This window comes from Bos indicus, chromosome 17 (genome assembly GCF_029378745.1).
Source record: "Bos indicus isolate NIAB-ARS_2022 breed Sahiwal x Tharparkar chromosome 17, NIAB-ARS_B.indTharparkar_mat_pri_1.0, whole genome shotgun sequence".
NCBI classification, from domain to species: Eukaryota; Metazoa; Chordata; class Mammalia; order Artiodactyla; family Bovidae; genus Bos; species Bos indicus.
Genome location: NC_091776.1, coordinates 29,624,140 through 29,639,052, shown reverse-complemented (window position 1 = coordinate 29,639,052; position 14,913 = coordinate 29,624,140). Strand labels below are relative to the sequence as shown.

Sequence of the window (14,913 nt, the reverse complement as noted above, 5' to 3'; positions counted from 1 at the left end):
GCACCCTGGCAAGTGTGCTGACAGTGATGTTATTCTCTCAAGAGTGCAAACAATGTTTTCTGCCTGTCCATGGCTTCACACTCTGTCTCTCACTGAGGCCTGGTCAGGCAAGCTGTGGGTATACTTCTTGAGAAGGCTGATTGTTGTGAAAAACCTTTGCCACATAAACAGAAGTAAGGATTGGATCTTTCAGATATGATTGTCAGCAACTTTTCTCTTATAACCTCTAGAACACCATTGCATCAGTTCAGACTTGTAACTGGGAAGAAATATTAATTCAAAGACTTAATCGGCTAAGAATGAGGAGTACTTTGCAGCTTGGTGGATGGCAAAAGAACAGAATGCCCCAGGAGCATCTGCCTTGTTTCCCAATATTTAGAAGATTCACAGACTGACTAGTCTGACTCAGACTCATAAAGGTGAGTTTTCCCAGAGGAAGCTAGAGTGAGCCTCACCTTAGGTCTTCTGCCTTTTGGAGCACTCTCAGGGGCTTCTGTATTTCTGGATTTAACTTATCAATAAAAAGTAAGTATTGCTTTACCACAAACCTAATTTAGCTAAAATTATTTATTCATTTGTTCATTAATATTTATAAGCAGGTACTGTCCTAGGGCTAGAGACACAAAGATAGATAAGACAGAATTTCTGCTCCTAAGAGTTAATGTCGTAGGGTGAGGATCTAAGAGAGGGAAGTGGGAGAGATATAAAAATAGATGTTGATAATACAGAACCCTTTCCCCCACTTTTTTATAATGTGAAAATATACTCTCTTCTGCTATGGCAAGTAAAGGTTTAATTGATTCCTTTATTTAATCAGCAAACATTTGCCAATTGCCTGCTTGGCACTAGGAATTGTATCAGATTCTATGTCTCCTTAAAGAACAGCCTGAGGGTAACATAAGGAAGATCAAAGCAGCAGTCTCCCTCGCCTCCCTTTGCCCTCTCCCTTGCTCTCTCACCTGGCCCTCTGCGGTGGGCTCCCACAGCACCAGACGAGGTGGCAGCACTTCCTAACCTTTTTTGGGTCCAAAAGAGGAGATGCCCTCAAAGGGGAACTTCAAAAGGAAGTAGAACTGCAATGTAAACATCACCTTCAACCATGCCAATCATTTGTCCTCCCTTGCTTTTCTTTAAACATACATGCTGCTTCATTCAAGGCAGTGAGGCAGCAACTCAAGTGGAAGAAGGGAAAAATAGAACAGTCAGAGTATGGTAGCTTTGCCAAAGACTGTTTACATCTTTGGTGAGTCACCACCTTTAGTAAATGAAAACCAAGCCTCAAAAATGAATGGAGGCTACCTAGGGTAGTAATGGGTATGACCCAGATAAGGCGGAGTCTTATCTCTTTCTCCTCTTGATACCCAGTGAAGACATCTATACAGATATTTACATAATGCTTTTTAGTTCACCAAGCACTTCCCTCCCCCACCCCAAGGCCCCAGATGCATTAGTTCGCTGAACCATACAGAAAAAGAGAAGAACTATTTGGGTACATAAATGTAGATATTTCTTTTAGGTACTGAGGAGTAGATTGAAATCATTATATGGAAAATGAGACTTGAAATAATTGAAAAAAGAAGAGGTAGATTTTATTTGTAATATTACAGAAATATTTCCAAAATACATGAGTGGGTTAAACAAATTACATTTTTATTTTTAATTTAGCTGGGCCAGGCCTTAGTGGTGGCATGTGGGATCTTTAGTTGCAGCATGTGGACTCTTGGTTGCGACATGGGGGAATCTCGTTCCCTGACCAGGCACTGAACCTGGCCCCAGTGTTGAGAGAACAGTCTTAGCCACTGGGCCACAAGAGAGTCCCTGTTCTAAACAAATTTGCAAAGTAACACACAGTAGTAGGATGCCATATATGGTTTTCAAAAAGGAGGTGAAAATGATAATAGCTAGGGCTTCCCTGGTGGCTCTGACTGTGAAGAATCTCCCTGCAATGCAGGAAACCTGGGTTTGATCCCTGGGTCAGGAAGATCCCCTGGAGAAGGGAATGGCTATCCACTCCAGTATTCTTGCCTGAAGAATTCCATGGACAGAGGAGCCTGGCAGGCACAGTCCATGGGGTTGCAGAGTCAGGATGTGACTGAGTGACTAACACAGAGACGATACTTTGCAGTACTTACTACGTGCCGTACCGGACACCGTTCTCCAAGAGCTTTACGTAGGCGCACTCACTGACACTCAAAGCATCTCTGTGACTTGGGTACTATGATTATCATTCCCATATTACAGACTTGAAAACAGCGTGGAGAAGTTGAGTGTCTTACCTAAAGTCACAAAGCTAGGATTTAAACCCAGGGTGGTTTGCCTATAGATTCTGGAATTTAAGTTTTGCAATATTTCCACAGGAACAGCTAGATGAATGTAAATGCTTAGGAAAAAAGATCAGAAGGATATATACTAAACTGAAAATGATAGTTGTCTTTGGAAAGAAATCAGGAATTGGAGACTGGGCAAGTCAAATATTCCATTAGCTACAATGCTTGAGGGTTTTGTTTCTCCCCAAAGATATTTCCCCCAGGATAATAATTTCGGATTACTTCTGTTAAATTAGTGTAAAAATTATTTTTAAAAATCTTGTGGTCAGTGGAAGTGATTTTGCATAAAATCACTAGGTTATGCTCTTCTCCTAAATTTCACATTGACTTTGGTATCTTTGGGAGTAGAAGCGTTAATTGTTAATCTTTCCTCTTTGTCCATCTCATACCCTCTGATGGAATCTTATTTCAGAGATTAGATAAAAAGCTATTTCAGGTTTTGTCTGGAACAATGGGACGCATATTGGTGAAAGTATTATATTTCATGGCTGAAGTATCTTTCAGAGATACTTCAGAAACTGAAGCCCAGGTAGCCCTATCAGGTCAAGTATTAAGTACTGAACTAAATCAAGAAAGGATTTGTCATTTAATTACAAAAATGAAGTAGGACTTTTAAAGTCTCATGCTGCTACTGCTCCTAAATTGCTTCAGTCGTGTCCGACTTTGTGCGACCCCGTAGACGGCAGCCCACCAGGCTCCCCCGTCCTGGGATTCTCCAGGCAAGAACACTGGAGTGGGTTGCCATTTCCTTCTCCAATGCATGAAAGTGAAAAGTGAAAGTCAAGTCGCTCAGTCGTGTCTGACTCTTAGAGACCCCATGGACTGCAGCCTACCAGGCTCCTCCGCCCATGGGATTTTCCAGGCAAGAGTACTGGAGTGGGTTGCCATTGCCTTCTCTGTTAAAGTCTCATATGTACTAATAATTAGAAAATAGCAGTGTGTTAGAGTTCTCCAGAGAAACAGACCAATAGGAGATACAGACAGAGATACGTGTAATCTTCAAATACAGATCTAAATCTTTGGGGAATTATAGATATATAAATATCTATATCTTCTCTCTAGACAGATAAATAATGAGAGAATCAGAATTGGCTTTCACATTTGTGGGGACTGGTGAGCCTGAAGTCTTCATGGTTGACCAGCTAGAAACTCAGGTAAAAGTTGATACACTCTTGAGTCTGAAGTCTACAAGGCAGGTCAGCAGGTTGAAAACTCAGGCAGGGTTTATACTGATATGTTGCAGTCTTGAGGCAGAACTGCTTCTTTTTTGCAGAAACCTCATCTTCAGCTTCATGCAATGGAGAAGGAAATGGCAACCCACTCCAGTGTTCTTGCCTGGAGAATCCCAGGGACGCGGAGCCTGGTGGGCTGCTGTCTATGGATGGAGTCACACAGAGTTGGACACGACTGAAGCGACTTAGCAGCAGCAGCAGCAGCATCTTCAACTTATTGGATGAGGCCTATCCTCATTATAGAGAGTAATCTGTTTTACTTCAAGTCAACAGACTTGTAAATGTTAATCACATAACACAAATACCTTCACAGCAACATCTAGACTACTGTTTGACCAAACAACTGGGCATCATAGACTAGCCAATTTGTGTGCACGCGTGTACATGCTCAATCATGTCCAACTCTTTGCGGACCCCATGGTCTGTAGCCCCCCAGGCTCCTCTGTCCATGGAGTTCTCCAGGCAAGTATTCTGGAGTGGAGTACTCCAGTATACTTGGAATATTGGAATACTGGAATACTTCCTATCCCAGGGGAATCTTCCCAACCCAGGGACTGAATCTGAGTCTCTTGTGTCTCCTGCATTGGTAGGCAGATTCTTTACCACTATGCCACCTGGGAAGCCCCAGCCAAGTTAACACAGTTAACCATCATGAGTAAATTCTAATTTGAACTAAATTCTGACTGCTCAAAAATATATGTTAGAGATATGCCAGTCTAGTGATTTTTTTTCCATTAAAAAAATCTTTATTAAATTTGTTACAATACTGCTTCTTTTTTGTTTCCTTTTTTAAAATTTATTCATTTTTAATTAAAGGGTAATTGTTTTACAGAAAGTCTAGTGATTTTTTCACTTAGGATGACTAAAGTGCTAATTTGCTTTAAAAGATTCAGTCATTTGAAAAAAACATTTGAATAGTGCATTTGCAATATATTTAGCTATTCTAATAACCAGTTGTGCTTAACTCAAACTAGGTTGTGAGATAATTCTGAATTATTTCATGGCAGTTGAAATAAGGTCAACTAAAACAATGCACACAAATCTGTGAAGCTAACAGTAAACACACTGAACTCATTGCCATAATAATGCATTTTCACATTTGGTCTTAAAGATAGCTAGCCTAGATACAATGTGACTATTTACAGTGAAACTGGTCAGTAATGAGGTGCGTTCAACTTAATAGAATCACTCACTTGTCTCTGACATCTCATCTGCAAGTTACACAAATGGTTAACTAAGTTACGCAAATAATTTCAGGATAACCTCAACCTGAATCTAGATTCTAAATAAATTATGAGTTGGGCATTTGAGAATATTAATAAATGTGGACCTATTGCCCCTGGCATTATTGCTGAAGTTTAGTATTGCCTTGATGCTCTGTTAGTAAACACATCAATTCTTTGTTACTGGTAAACTGAGGAAAATCTAGTGTCATTAGAATTCTCAATTTAATTAACAAAAGGTTGTTATGTTCAGATAAGAACAAAATTATATACCACCTAAAAGACATTTAAATGTCTTTCTACCACTGCAAAGGAAGGGCTAGTGTGCAGTATATGTCATGGAGTTGGTGGCATTTATCTTATTTCTCATCTGTGAGATAGGTATTATTAGTCTCTCTGAAGAGACTAATGGGAAAATTGTTGCTGTTCAGTCGCTTAGTCGTGTCCAACTTTTTGTGACCCCAGGCTTGCCTGTCTTTCACCATCTCCTCAAACTCAAATTCATGTCCATTAAGTCGGTGGTGCCATCCAACCATCTCATCCGCTGTTGTTCCCTTCTCCTCCCGCCTGCATTCTTTCCCAGCATCAGGAGTCTTTTCCAATGAGTCGGCCTTTTTATCAGTGGCCAAAGTATTGGAGCTTCAGTTTCAGCATCAGTCCTTTCAATGGATATTCAGGGTTGATTTCCTTTAGGATTGACGGGTTTGATCTCCTTGCAGTCCAAGGGACTCTTGAGAGTCTTCTCCAGCACCACATTTGGAAGGCATCAATTCTTTGGGGCTCAGCCTTCTCCATTGCCCAGCTCTCACATCCGTACATGACTACTGGAAAAACCTTCTCCTTCTCTCACATCCATATAGCTCTGACTATATGGACCTTTGTATGCAAAGTAATATCTCTGCTTTTTAATATGCTGTCTAGGTTGGATAGCTTTCCTTCCAAGGAGCAAGCGTCTTTTAATTTCATGGCTGCAATCACTGTCCACAGTGATTTTGGAGCCCAAGAAAATAAATTCTGACACTCTTTCCATTGTTTCTCCATCTATTTGCCATGAAGTGATGGGACCGGATGCCATGATCTTTGCTTTTGGATGTTGAGTTGTAACCCAGCCTTTTCACTCTCTTTTCCCTTCATCAAGAGGCTCTTTAGTTTCTCTTCGCTTTCTGACATAAGGGTGGTGTCATCTGCATATCTCTTATTGATATTTCTCCTGGCAATCTTGATTCCAGCTTGTGCTTCATCCAGTTGGGCATTTCACATGATGTACTCTGCATATAAGTTAAATAAGTAGGTTGACAATATACAGCCTTGATGTACTCCTTTCCCAATTTGGTACCAGTCCATTGTTTCATGTCCAGTTCTAACTGTTGTTTCTTGACCTGTATACAGGTTTCTCAGGAGGCAGGTCAGGTGGTCTGGTATTCCCATCTCTTTAAGGATTTTCTGCATTTTATTATGATCCACACAGTCAAAGGCTTTAGTCAGTGAAGCAGTTTTTCCGGAATTCTCTAGCTTTTTCTAAGATCCAATGGATGTTGGCAATTTGATCTCTGGTTCCTCTCCCTTTTCTAAATCCAGCTTGTACATTTGGAATTTCTCGGTTCATATACTGTTGGAACCTAGCTTGAAGGATTTTGAGCATAACTTTGCTAGCATGTGAAATGAGTGCAATTGTGCAGTAGTTTGAACACTCTTTGGCATTGCCTTTCTTTGAGATTGGAATGAAAATTGACCTTTTCCAGTCCCGTGGCCACTGCTGAGTTTTCTAAATTTGCTGACATGTTGAGTGCAGCACTTTAACAGCATCAGTATTTGAAATAGCTCAGCTGGAATTCCATCACCTCCACTAGCTTTGTGTGTAGAGATGTTTCCTAAGGCCCAGTTGATTTCACACTGCAGGATGTCTGGCTCTACGTGAGTGATCATACCATTATGATTATCTGGGTCATTAGGATCTTTTTTGTATAGTTCTTCTGTGTATTCTTGCCACCTCTTCTTAATGTCTTCTGCTTCTGCTAGGTCCATACCATTTCTGTTCTTTATTGTGCCTATCTTTGCATGAAATATTCCGTTGGTATCTTTAATTTTCTTGAAGAGATCTCTAGGCTTTCCCATTCTATTGTTTTCCTCTATTTCTTTGCACTATCGACTTAAAAAGCCTTCCTTATCTCTCCTTGTTATTCACTGGAACTCTACGTTCAAATGGGTGTATCTTTCCTCTTCTCTTTTGCCTTTTGCTTCTCTTCTTTACTCAGGTATGTGTAAGGCCCCTCAGACAACCATTTTGCCTTTTTGCGTTCCTTCTTCTTGGGGATGGTTTTGATCACCACCTCCTAACAATGTTGTGAATCTCCATCCATAGTTCTTCAGACACTCTTGTCTATTAGATCTAATTCCTTGAATCTATTTGTCACTTCCACTGTATAATCATAAGGGATTTGATTTAGGTCATACCTGAATGCCCTAGTGGCTTTCCCTCTGTTCTTCAATTTAAGTCTTAATTTTCCAATAAGGAGTTCATGATCTGAGCCACAGTCAGCTCCCAGTCTTATTTTTGCTGACTGTATAGAGCTTCTCCATCTTTGGCTACAAAGAATATAATCAATGTATTGACCATCTGGTGATGTCTAATAGGAAAATTAAGTGAGTGAAGTGAAGTCGCTCAGTCGTGTCCGACTCTTTGCGACCCCATGGACAGTAGCCTATCAGGCTCCGCCATCCATGGGATTTTCCAGGCAAGAATACTGGAGTGGGCTGCCATTTCCTTCTCCAGGGGATCTTCACAACCCAGGGATTGAACCTGTGTCTCCTGCATTGCAGACAGACACTTTACTGTCTGAGCCACCAGGGAAACCCAATCAGTTTAGTTCAGTTCAGTCACTCAGTCGTGTCTGATGTTTGTGATCCCATGAATCACAGCATGCCAGGCCTCCCTGTCTGTCACCAACTCCCGGAGTTCACCCAGACTCACGTCCATCGAGTCAGTGATGCCATCCAGACATCTCATCCTCTGGCGTCCCCTCCTCCTCCTGCCCTCAATCCCTCCCAGCATCAGAGTCTTTTCCAATGAGTCAACTCTTCGCACGAGGTGGCCAAAGTACTGGAGTTTCAGCTTTAACATCATTCCTTCCAAAGAAATCCCAGGGCTGATCTCCTTCAGAATGGACTGGTTGGATCTCCTTGCAGTCCAAGGGACTCTCAAGAGTCTTCTCCAACACCGCAGTTCAAAAGCATCAATTCTTCAGCACTCAGCCTTCTTCACAGTCCAACTCTCACATCCATACATGACCACAGGAAAAACCATAGACGGTTTTCTTGACTAGATGGACCTTTGTTGGCAAAGTAATGTCTCTGCTTTTGAATATGCTCTCTAGGTTGGTCATAACTTTCCTTCCAAGGAGTAAGTGTCTTTTAATTTCATGGCTGCAGTCACCATCTGCAGTGATTTTGGAGCCCAAAAAAATAAGGTCTGACACTGGGCTCATAGAAATCAGAAACTTGCTCAAGGTCACCAGAAAGCAGCAGATTCCCTTCAACGCCTAAACGCTTCCTCTAAGACCCAGCTGAAACGCAGAAGGAACTAAAATGTTTGCTCTGGCGTTTCTTTACATAACAAAGGTGATTTATTCCTATCTTATCTTGCGTTTGTCTCCTTTCTCACCTTTAGCACAGTACTAAGTGTAAAGGTCTTTCCCCACAAATAAGGCATTTCTTTCCAGGTGAGTGCAGCAGTTGGGACTGTTTTCAGTATGCTTTTATTTGCAGTTTGTCTTTGGTTAGATCAAATTTAAACTTGTGTCTCACCTTACCTGCCTTCTTCTGCATCACCACTGGAATAGACCAGGAGCTGCAATCAGTGCCACAGTGATGGGAGTGTTGGGGGTGGAGACCAGGGGGCATTGTGGGAGGGTGAAAACAACTTCCTGGGTGGGGTTTCAAGGCACTGATGAGTGTTTTTAGTTATAAGGAAAAAGAAAAGGGAGTCCTCCCCTTTCCTCTGGTTTTCCTTGGATCACCTCTTCAGTGAAGCCTGTAAGCCGTTGTTGCTGCAAATTTTGTTTAAATAGGCACTCAGGTCAAAATTGCTCTGTGGTGCTTGTGCCTTGATCTAGTTGTGTCATGAAGAGGAATCTGTATTCTGCTGTCATATAGCATTGCTAGATATGAATAAGACTATATGGTTCTTCCCTTGAATTGCATTTATAAACTAAAGGGTACTAGAGATTACCTAGTCCAGTGATTTTCTCACATTTTTTTTTAAATAGCACAAAAACCTTTTCAAACTTATTTGTAAGCCTACAAACAAAACAAAGAAGAGGTGCTGCTCTGATGTAGCTCTTAGGCTTCCTCAATTCTCTCTTTTTTTAAATTTTATTTTAGGTATGACTGACAAATATATTTCTTTTTATTGTTTTCTCTAATGTATTTCAGAAACTGAAGTGTTTTATTTTGTTCCACTGTTGGCCATAGTTTGAGCCCTACACACTCTCTTTTATTTCACCTCAAAGGGAGTGCCTTTGTATGTAGCCACTCATTCATCATTAGTGTAAAGATCAGGCTGGATCTGCTCCGAAATCTTCTTCTTAGGATTCAGCTCCTTGTCATGGTAGGCAACCGCCGCCCTGAAGCTGACCAACAGAGTTCTGCGGAGCTTCCGCATCGCCAAGGTGTTCTGTGAAAACTCTTCGACTTCAGCCCCAGCGGCGAGATGGTCATCTCGAGGAGTGGCGACGACTCCATCGTGCTCTATGACTGTCATGAGGGCAAACCAAAGAGAACCCTGTACAGTAAGAAATACGGCGTGGATCTCATCAGATACACTCGTGCAGCAAATACAGTAGTCTACAGCTCTAACAAAAGAGACGATATTGTTATTACCTGTCCTTGCATGACAACAAATATATCAGGTGCTTTCCTAGACATAGCAAAAGGGTGGTGGCCTTGTCCACGTCACCTGTGGATGACACTTTCATTTCTAGGTCTCTTGATAAGACCATTCGGCTCTGGGATCTCTGCTCTCCTAACTTCCAGGGTCTCATGCATCTACAGGGCAAGCCAGTTTGTTCTTTTGATCCAGAAGGATTAATTTTTGCTGCAGGTGTCAATTCTGGAATGGTCAAACTTTATGATCTTCGCTCTTTTGATAAGGGGCCATTTGCAACATTTAAGATGCAGTATGATTGGATTTGTGAGTGGACAGGGCTTAAGTTCAGCAGTGATGGCAAGCTCATCCTCATCTCCACCAAGGCAGCTTCATCCATCTGATTGATGCATTCAAGGGAGTGGTGATACATGTTTGGGGGTTGTGCTAACAGCAAGGAGGTCTCGTTTACCCCAGACTCCCAGTTTATTATGATTTGTTCAGAGGATGGCAAGATCCATGCTGGAATAGAGAGAGTGGTATAAAAGTAGCTGTATTGGATGGCAAACACACAGGCCCCATTATCTGTTTGCAGTTCAACCCCAAGTTCATGACCTTTGCCAGCGCTTGTTCTAACATAGCCTTCTGGTTCCCCACCATTGATGACTGACCTGCATGGTGCTTGGCTGTTTTCTGTACAGCGAGGGGTAGAAAGTAGGAAAAAACTCAGAGGGGACTAAGATAATAGTGGGATTGGATCATTTGACTGGACTAGAGAGCATCCTTCCACATGGGCTTCCCAAGCATGTGCTATACATCTGCTCAAAAGAAAAGTTACTTTGCTGAGCTTCTTACAAAAGTAATTCTGTCTCCAGAAACAGATCCATTAGGAGGTGCCAAGATTTCAACTTTCTCTGGTGAACTTTCACACATCACCATTGCCTGAGACAAAGTAAAACCACCATCTGATTTTGCATCTGGTAAGAGGAACATGCTTCACCAGGCCACTGACCACTGTTCTTGGGGCCAACATCTACTTCATCTACATACAAAGAATCTGTATCAGGGTGTTTTCTGGCAGTCATGAGACACCCAGTTCGAAGATCCAGGTGGGGAAACATCAACAGGCTTAGAGTCAGCTACTGGTTGCTGTTTTTTCTCCTTTTTCCCTCCTTTTCAGTTTTCTCTTTCATCTTTTCTTCTTCTCCTCCTCCTCTTTTATTTGCTCTTTAGCACCAGAAGATATGGTTGTTATTGGTATAGATTGTATCTCATTTTCAGAAACTGTGGAATCAGCTTTTAGTGGAGTACCAGATGGAAATGGTATTTTACTCCATTTTGAATTTCTGCCTTAATTAGCTCATTTCAATCCTTCAATTTTTCTTCAATTTAGCATTTTCAACTCTAAGTTTCTTCTCTTCTCTCAAAGTTGTCTGCAAAATTGCTTTCTCCTTAACTAGAACAATTTGCTGCTTAAGATATTCAATAATTTGATCTGCTTCTGCACCTTTCTGCTACAATCACTTCAGAACAGCATCACTGGTTGCCATTTTTGCCAAGAAATGGTAGAAAATCATTTATCAGTGGACTGAGGCACCTCAGCAGCCTCAGCTGGGAGCAGGTAAGGAGTGCCTCCCCTCAGTTCTTAATATTTCCTTGGAGCCCTCATTTAAAGTTTATTTAGTCTACCCTCTCATTTTATGAACTTAACAAAAAATTCTGAACAAATATTATGTGTCTAGCTAGCACTGTACTAAGTTTAGAGAAAGTGTGCTTAGTCGCTCAATCCTGTCTGACTCTGTGTGACTCTATGGACTGTAGCCCACCAGGCTCCTCTGTCCATGGGGGTTCTCCAGGCAAGAATACTGGATTGGGTTGCTATGCCCTCCTCCAGGGATCTTCCCAACCCAGGGATCAACCCCAGGTCTCCCACATCGCAGGCAAATTGTTTATGTCTGAGCCACTAGGGAAGGCAAAGAATACTGGATGGGGTGGTCCATCCATTCTCCAGGGGATCTTCCCAACCCAGGAATCGAACCAGGGTCTCCTGCATTGCAGGTGGATTCTTTACCTGCTCAGCTACCAGGGAAGCCCTTAGGAAAAAGACTGAGCCTAAAATATGGGTATGCTCTGGTCCCTGGTTTATCAGGGAAGACAGATGATTACAGCACAATAGTGAATTCAGTGATACAGAATTACCTGTGATACTTGCAGCCACGGAACTGGGGCTCTCTAATTCAGTCTGGGGGCAATGAGTGGAAGCCTGAGCTCTATGACTGGGCCAATCAGCTAGGAGGGCAGTTAAAACTTGGGAAGGTGTGGGGAAGAGTATAATATAGACTGAAGAATGGAGTGGGTAAGTAGCTAGAGGTATATTCTGGAAGCTACTAGTCATTTTATGTAATAGTTCAGTGGGAACTGATGAAGAGGCCTAAGCCCTCCCTGTCTTGAAATTGGAAGTAAGGTGTCGTCACTTAAGGCCTTAAGGTACGGAAACAAAGAGGTCAAATTTATTTCAGATTGCCAATAGGGACAATGACCTTGATGAGAACTAGTAGAGAGGTAGGAAGACAAGCCAGGAGAGTCAAGAGCAGTAGCTCTCTGATAAGAGAACATGAGAGCAGAGGCAAGTCTGGGAAGAAAAGGATGCATTCGTGTTGAGGTTCCAGGTGCAGAGGTCCTGCATGATCAGATGGGTATCTAAGGGGAAAAGCCTAAGTGGTTAGGACTCCACGCTTTTACTGCTGACAGTGCAGGTTTAACCCCTTGTCAGGGAACTAAGACCCTGCAAGCCACTTAGTGCAGCCAAAAAATAAAAATAAAAAAGAGACATGGGAAGATTAGTTTAAGAGATCAGTTTAAATTAGTTTAAGAGATTGCTTAAACTAATTTTGCTTCTCATTTTCTTATTCTCTGTATACTAAACAAATTACTTTTATAAATGGGAAAATGCATAAAGCCTGTTATCTTCCAAACTTTGCTCTTTAACCCATCTGGCAGCATACCATGTAATATCCTACATTTTCACTAACAATACTATGCAGCCACTAAAAATCATGACTACAAAAGAAAAACGCAACAATTTACCAGTTTTCTTACACTAACTTTACAATTTGGTTTAGTTGGACTCTCTGTAGATACAGTGAGACAGAAAAATCTCTTATGAATAAAGTGTTCACAGCATGTTAAGTGCTTTCTTGAATGGAGTAATCATAGGCACTCCTAATGTTCTGTCACCATTGATGGTAGAACAAATGCAAACCTGAAATATCTAGCCCAGTGTCTCCTCAGAAATGTTAACTCACAAGTGTGTCTGAGAAGTTTCAGGCTTTTCTGACATTGCCTGGGAATGATGAATTTTGCCTAAAAACAGAAAGGAAAAGTTGGGTGGGTTTCATTTGAACTTCCTTGCCACAACAAATAGATCATACTCTGTGATTACTATCATCTAGCAGATTGATAGCTGACCTTAATGGAACACACATACTCAAAAGCTATCAATGAACATTTGCCACTTTTAATTCATTAGAGGAAAAGAACCATGCTCATTTCAGTAACTTATTTTCATTATGCTCAAAGCAACTTATTTAATAAATTTAGTATTACCAGCTTTAAAAAAAAAAAAAAACCATTAAGAAACTGAAGTATAATTTACAATGTTGTGTTAGTTTCAAGTGTACAATAGATTGAGTTATACATATACATTATGTATATATACTTTTTCAAATTATTTTCCATTATAGGTTATTATAACCTATTGAATATACTTCCTGGTGCTTTACAGGTCATTATTTCTCTCTTTTATGTGTGTATATGTTAATTAGACACCTAATTTACTCTCTCCTCCCTTCCCCTTTGGTAACCATGTTTGTTTTCTATGTCTGTGGGTCTGTTTGTTTTGCAAATAAGTTCATTTATATCACCTTTTCAGATTCCACTTATAAATAACTTCACCTAATAGGATAATTTCCAGGTCCATCCACGTTGCTGCAAACAGCGTTATTTCATTCTTTTTATGGCACTCGTGTTCTTGCCTGGAGAATCCCAGGGACGGGGGCGCCTGGTGGGCTGCTGTCTATGGGGTCACAGAGTCAGACACAACTGAAGCGACTTAGCAGCAGCAGCAGCAGCAGTATTCCATGTATATATATATCACATCTTTATTCATTCATCTATTAAGTCATTTAGGTTGCTTCCATGTCTTGGCTATTGTAAACAATGCTGCTATGAGTATTGGGATACAGGTGTCTTTGCAAGTTAGTTTCCTCCTTCAGCTTATTCTAATCCATAAAGGCACAGTGTAATCAAGGCTATACACTGTTAACATGCCAGCGATATCTATTTCTAGCAATGTGTTGCACTTCTCAGTTATCAAGATGTAAACAGGCTACTTGGGTGAGGAGAGTCTGATTTATCTCAAGTTTTCAACAGAATAATTTCCCCCAGTACTAGTTCAATATATTAACTTTGCTTTCTAGATCATAGGTGGGGATAAATGTGTTAGACTCTGCAGATTTCAAAGAAGGCAGGTAGAATCTCTGTCAGGAAAACGTAAGTAACCATTAAGCACCATAGTCAAAGTTTTAAAAAACTTGACCTGTAATCTGAATGGGTTCACTTTCTAATGAAGAGAAACTGGCTAGTACACTATTACAATATAGTCTTTATTTGGGAAACATAATGCCAACTTGAAGACACTATCAAAAAAATAAAAAGTAATGAGAATAAATTAAAAAAAATCACACACTACATTTTTATGTGAAATCTCACTTTTTACTCAGAAATACTATGGATGTTTAGGGAATGAATCAAAAAAACGCATACAGGGAATCAGACCAAAATTGTCCAAAGGTTAAGTCTATTTCAAGTAGAAAACAAAGACAATTTCAGTTGAACTTTGAACATTATGTGGGGGTTTAGAGGTACCAACCTGTGCTGACAGAAACTCCTCTTAGAGCCCTCTGAAATCTACAGTTCCACGTCCACAAATTCAACCAAATGTGGATCATGAAGTACTGTAATATTTATTGCATATAGTAACACTGCATAAAAGTGGACTCACACAGTTCAAACCCTTGTTGTTCAAAGGTCAATTGTATAACTTGAAAAGACTGGTGTGGTGTTCTCAACTGTGCCTGATCATACCCAAGGGACTCCTTACAGTCCAAGACTCACTTTTTCCATTCTGGGTCACTGGGTGGCAGGTTTGGACTGGGGACCAAGAATTTGTATTTTAAGCACCTCAAGTGGTTCTAATAACCAGGAAGGTT

The 14,913-nt window shown here is 40.9% G+C and overlaps 2 pseudogenes; one reads left to right on the top strand and one right to left on the bottom strand.

The window, feature by feature from the left end:
• Nucleotides 1-3,400: 3,400 nt before the first annotated feature.
• LOC109570876 (WD repeat-containing protein 82 pseudogene) lies at nucleotides 3,401-10,490 on the top strand (annotated as a pseudogene).
• On the bottom strand, nucleotides 10,478-14,885 carry LOC139176699 (aminoacyl tRNA synthase complex-interacting multifunctional protein 1 pseudogene; annotated as a pseudogene).
• Nucleotides 14,886-14,913: the final 28 nt, after the last annotated feature.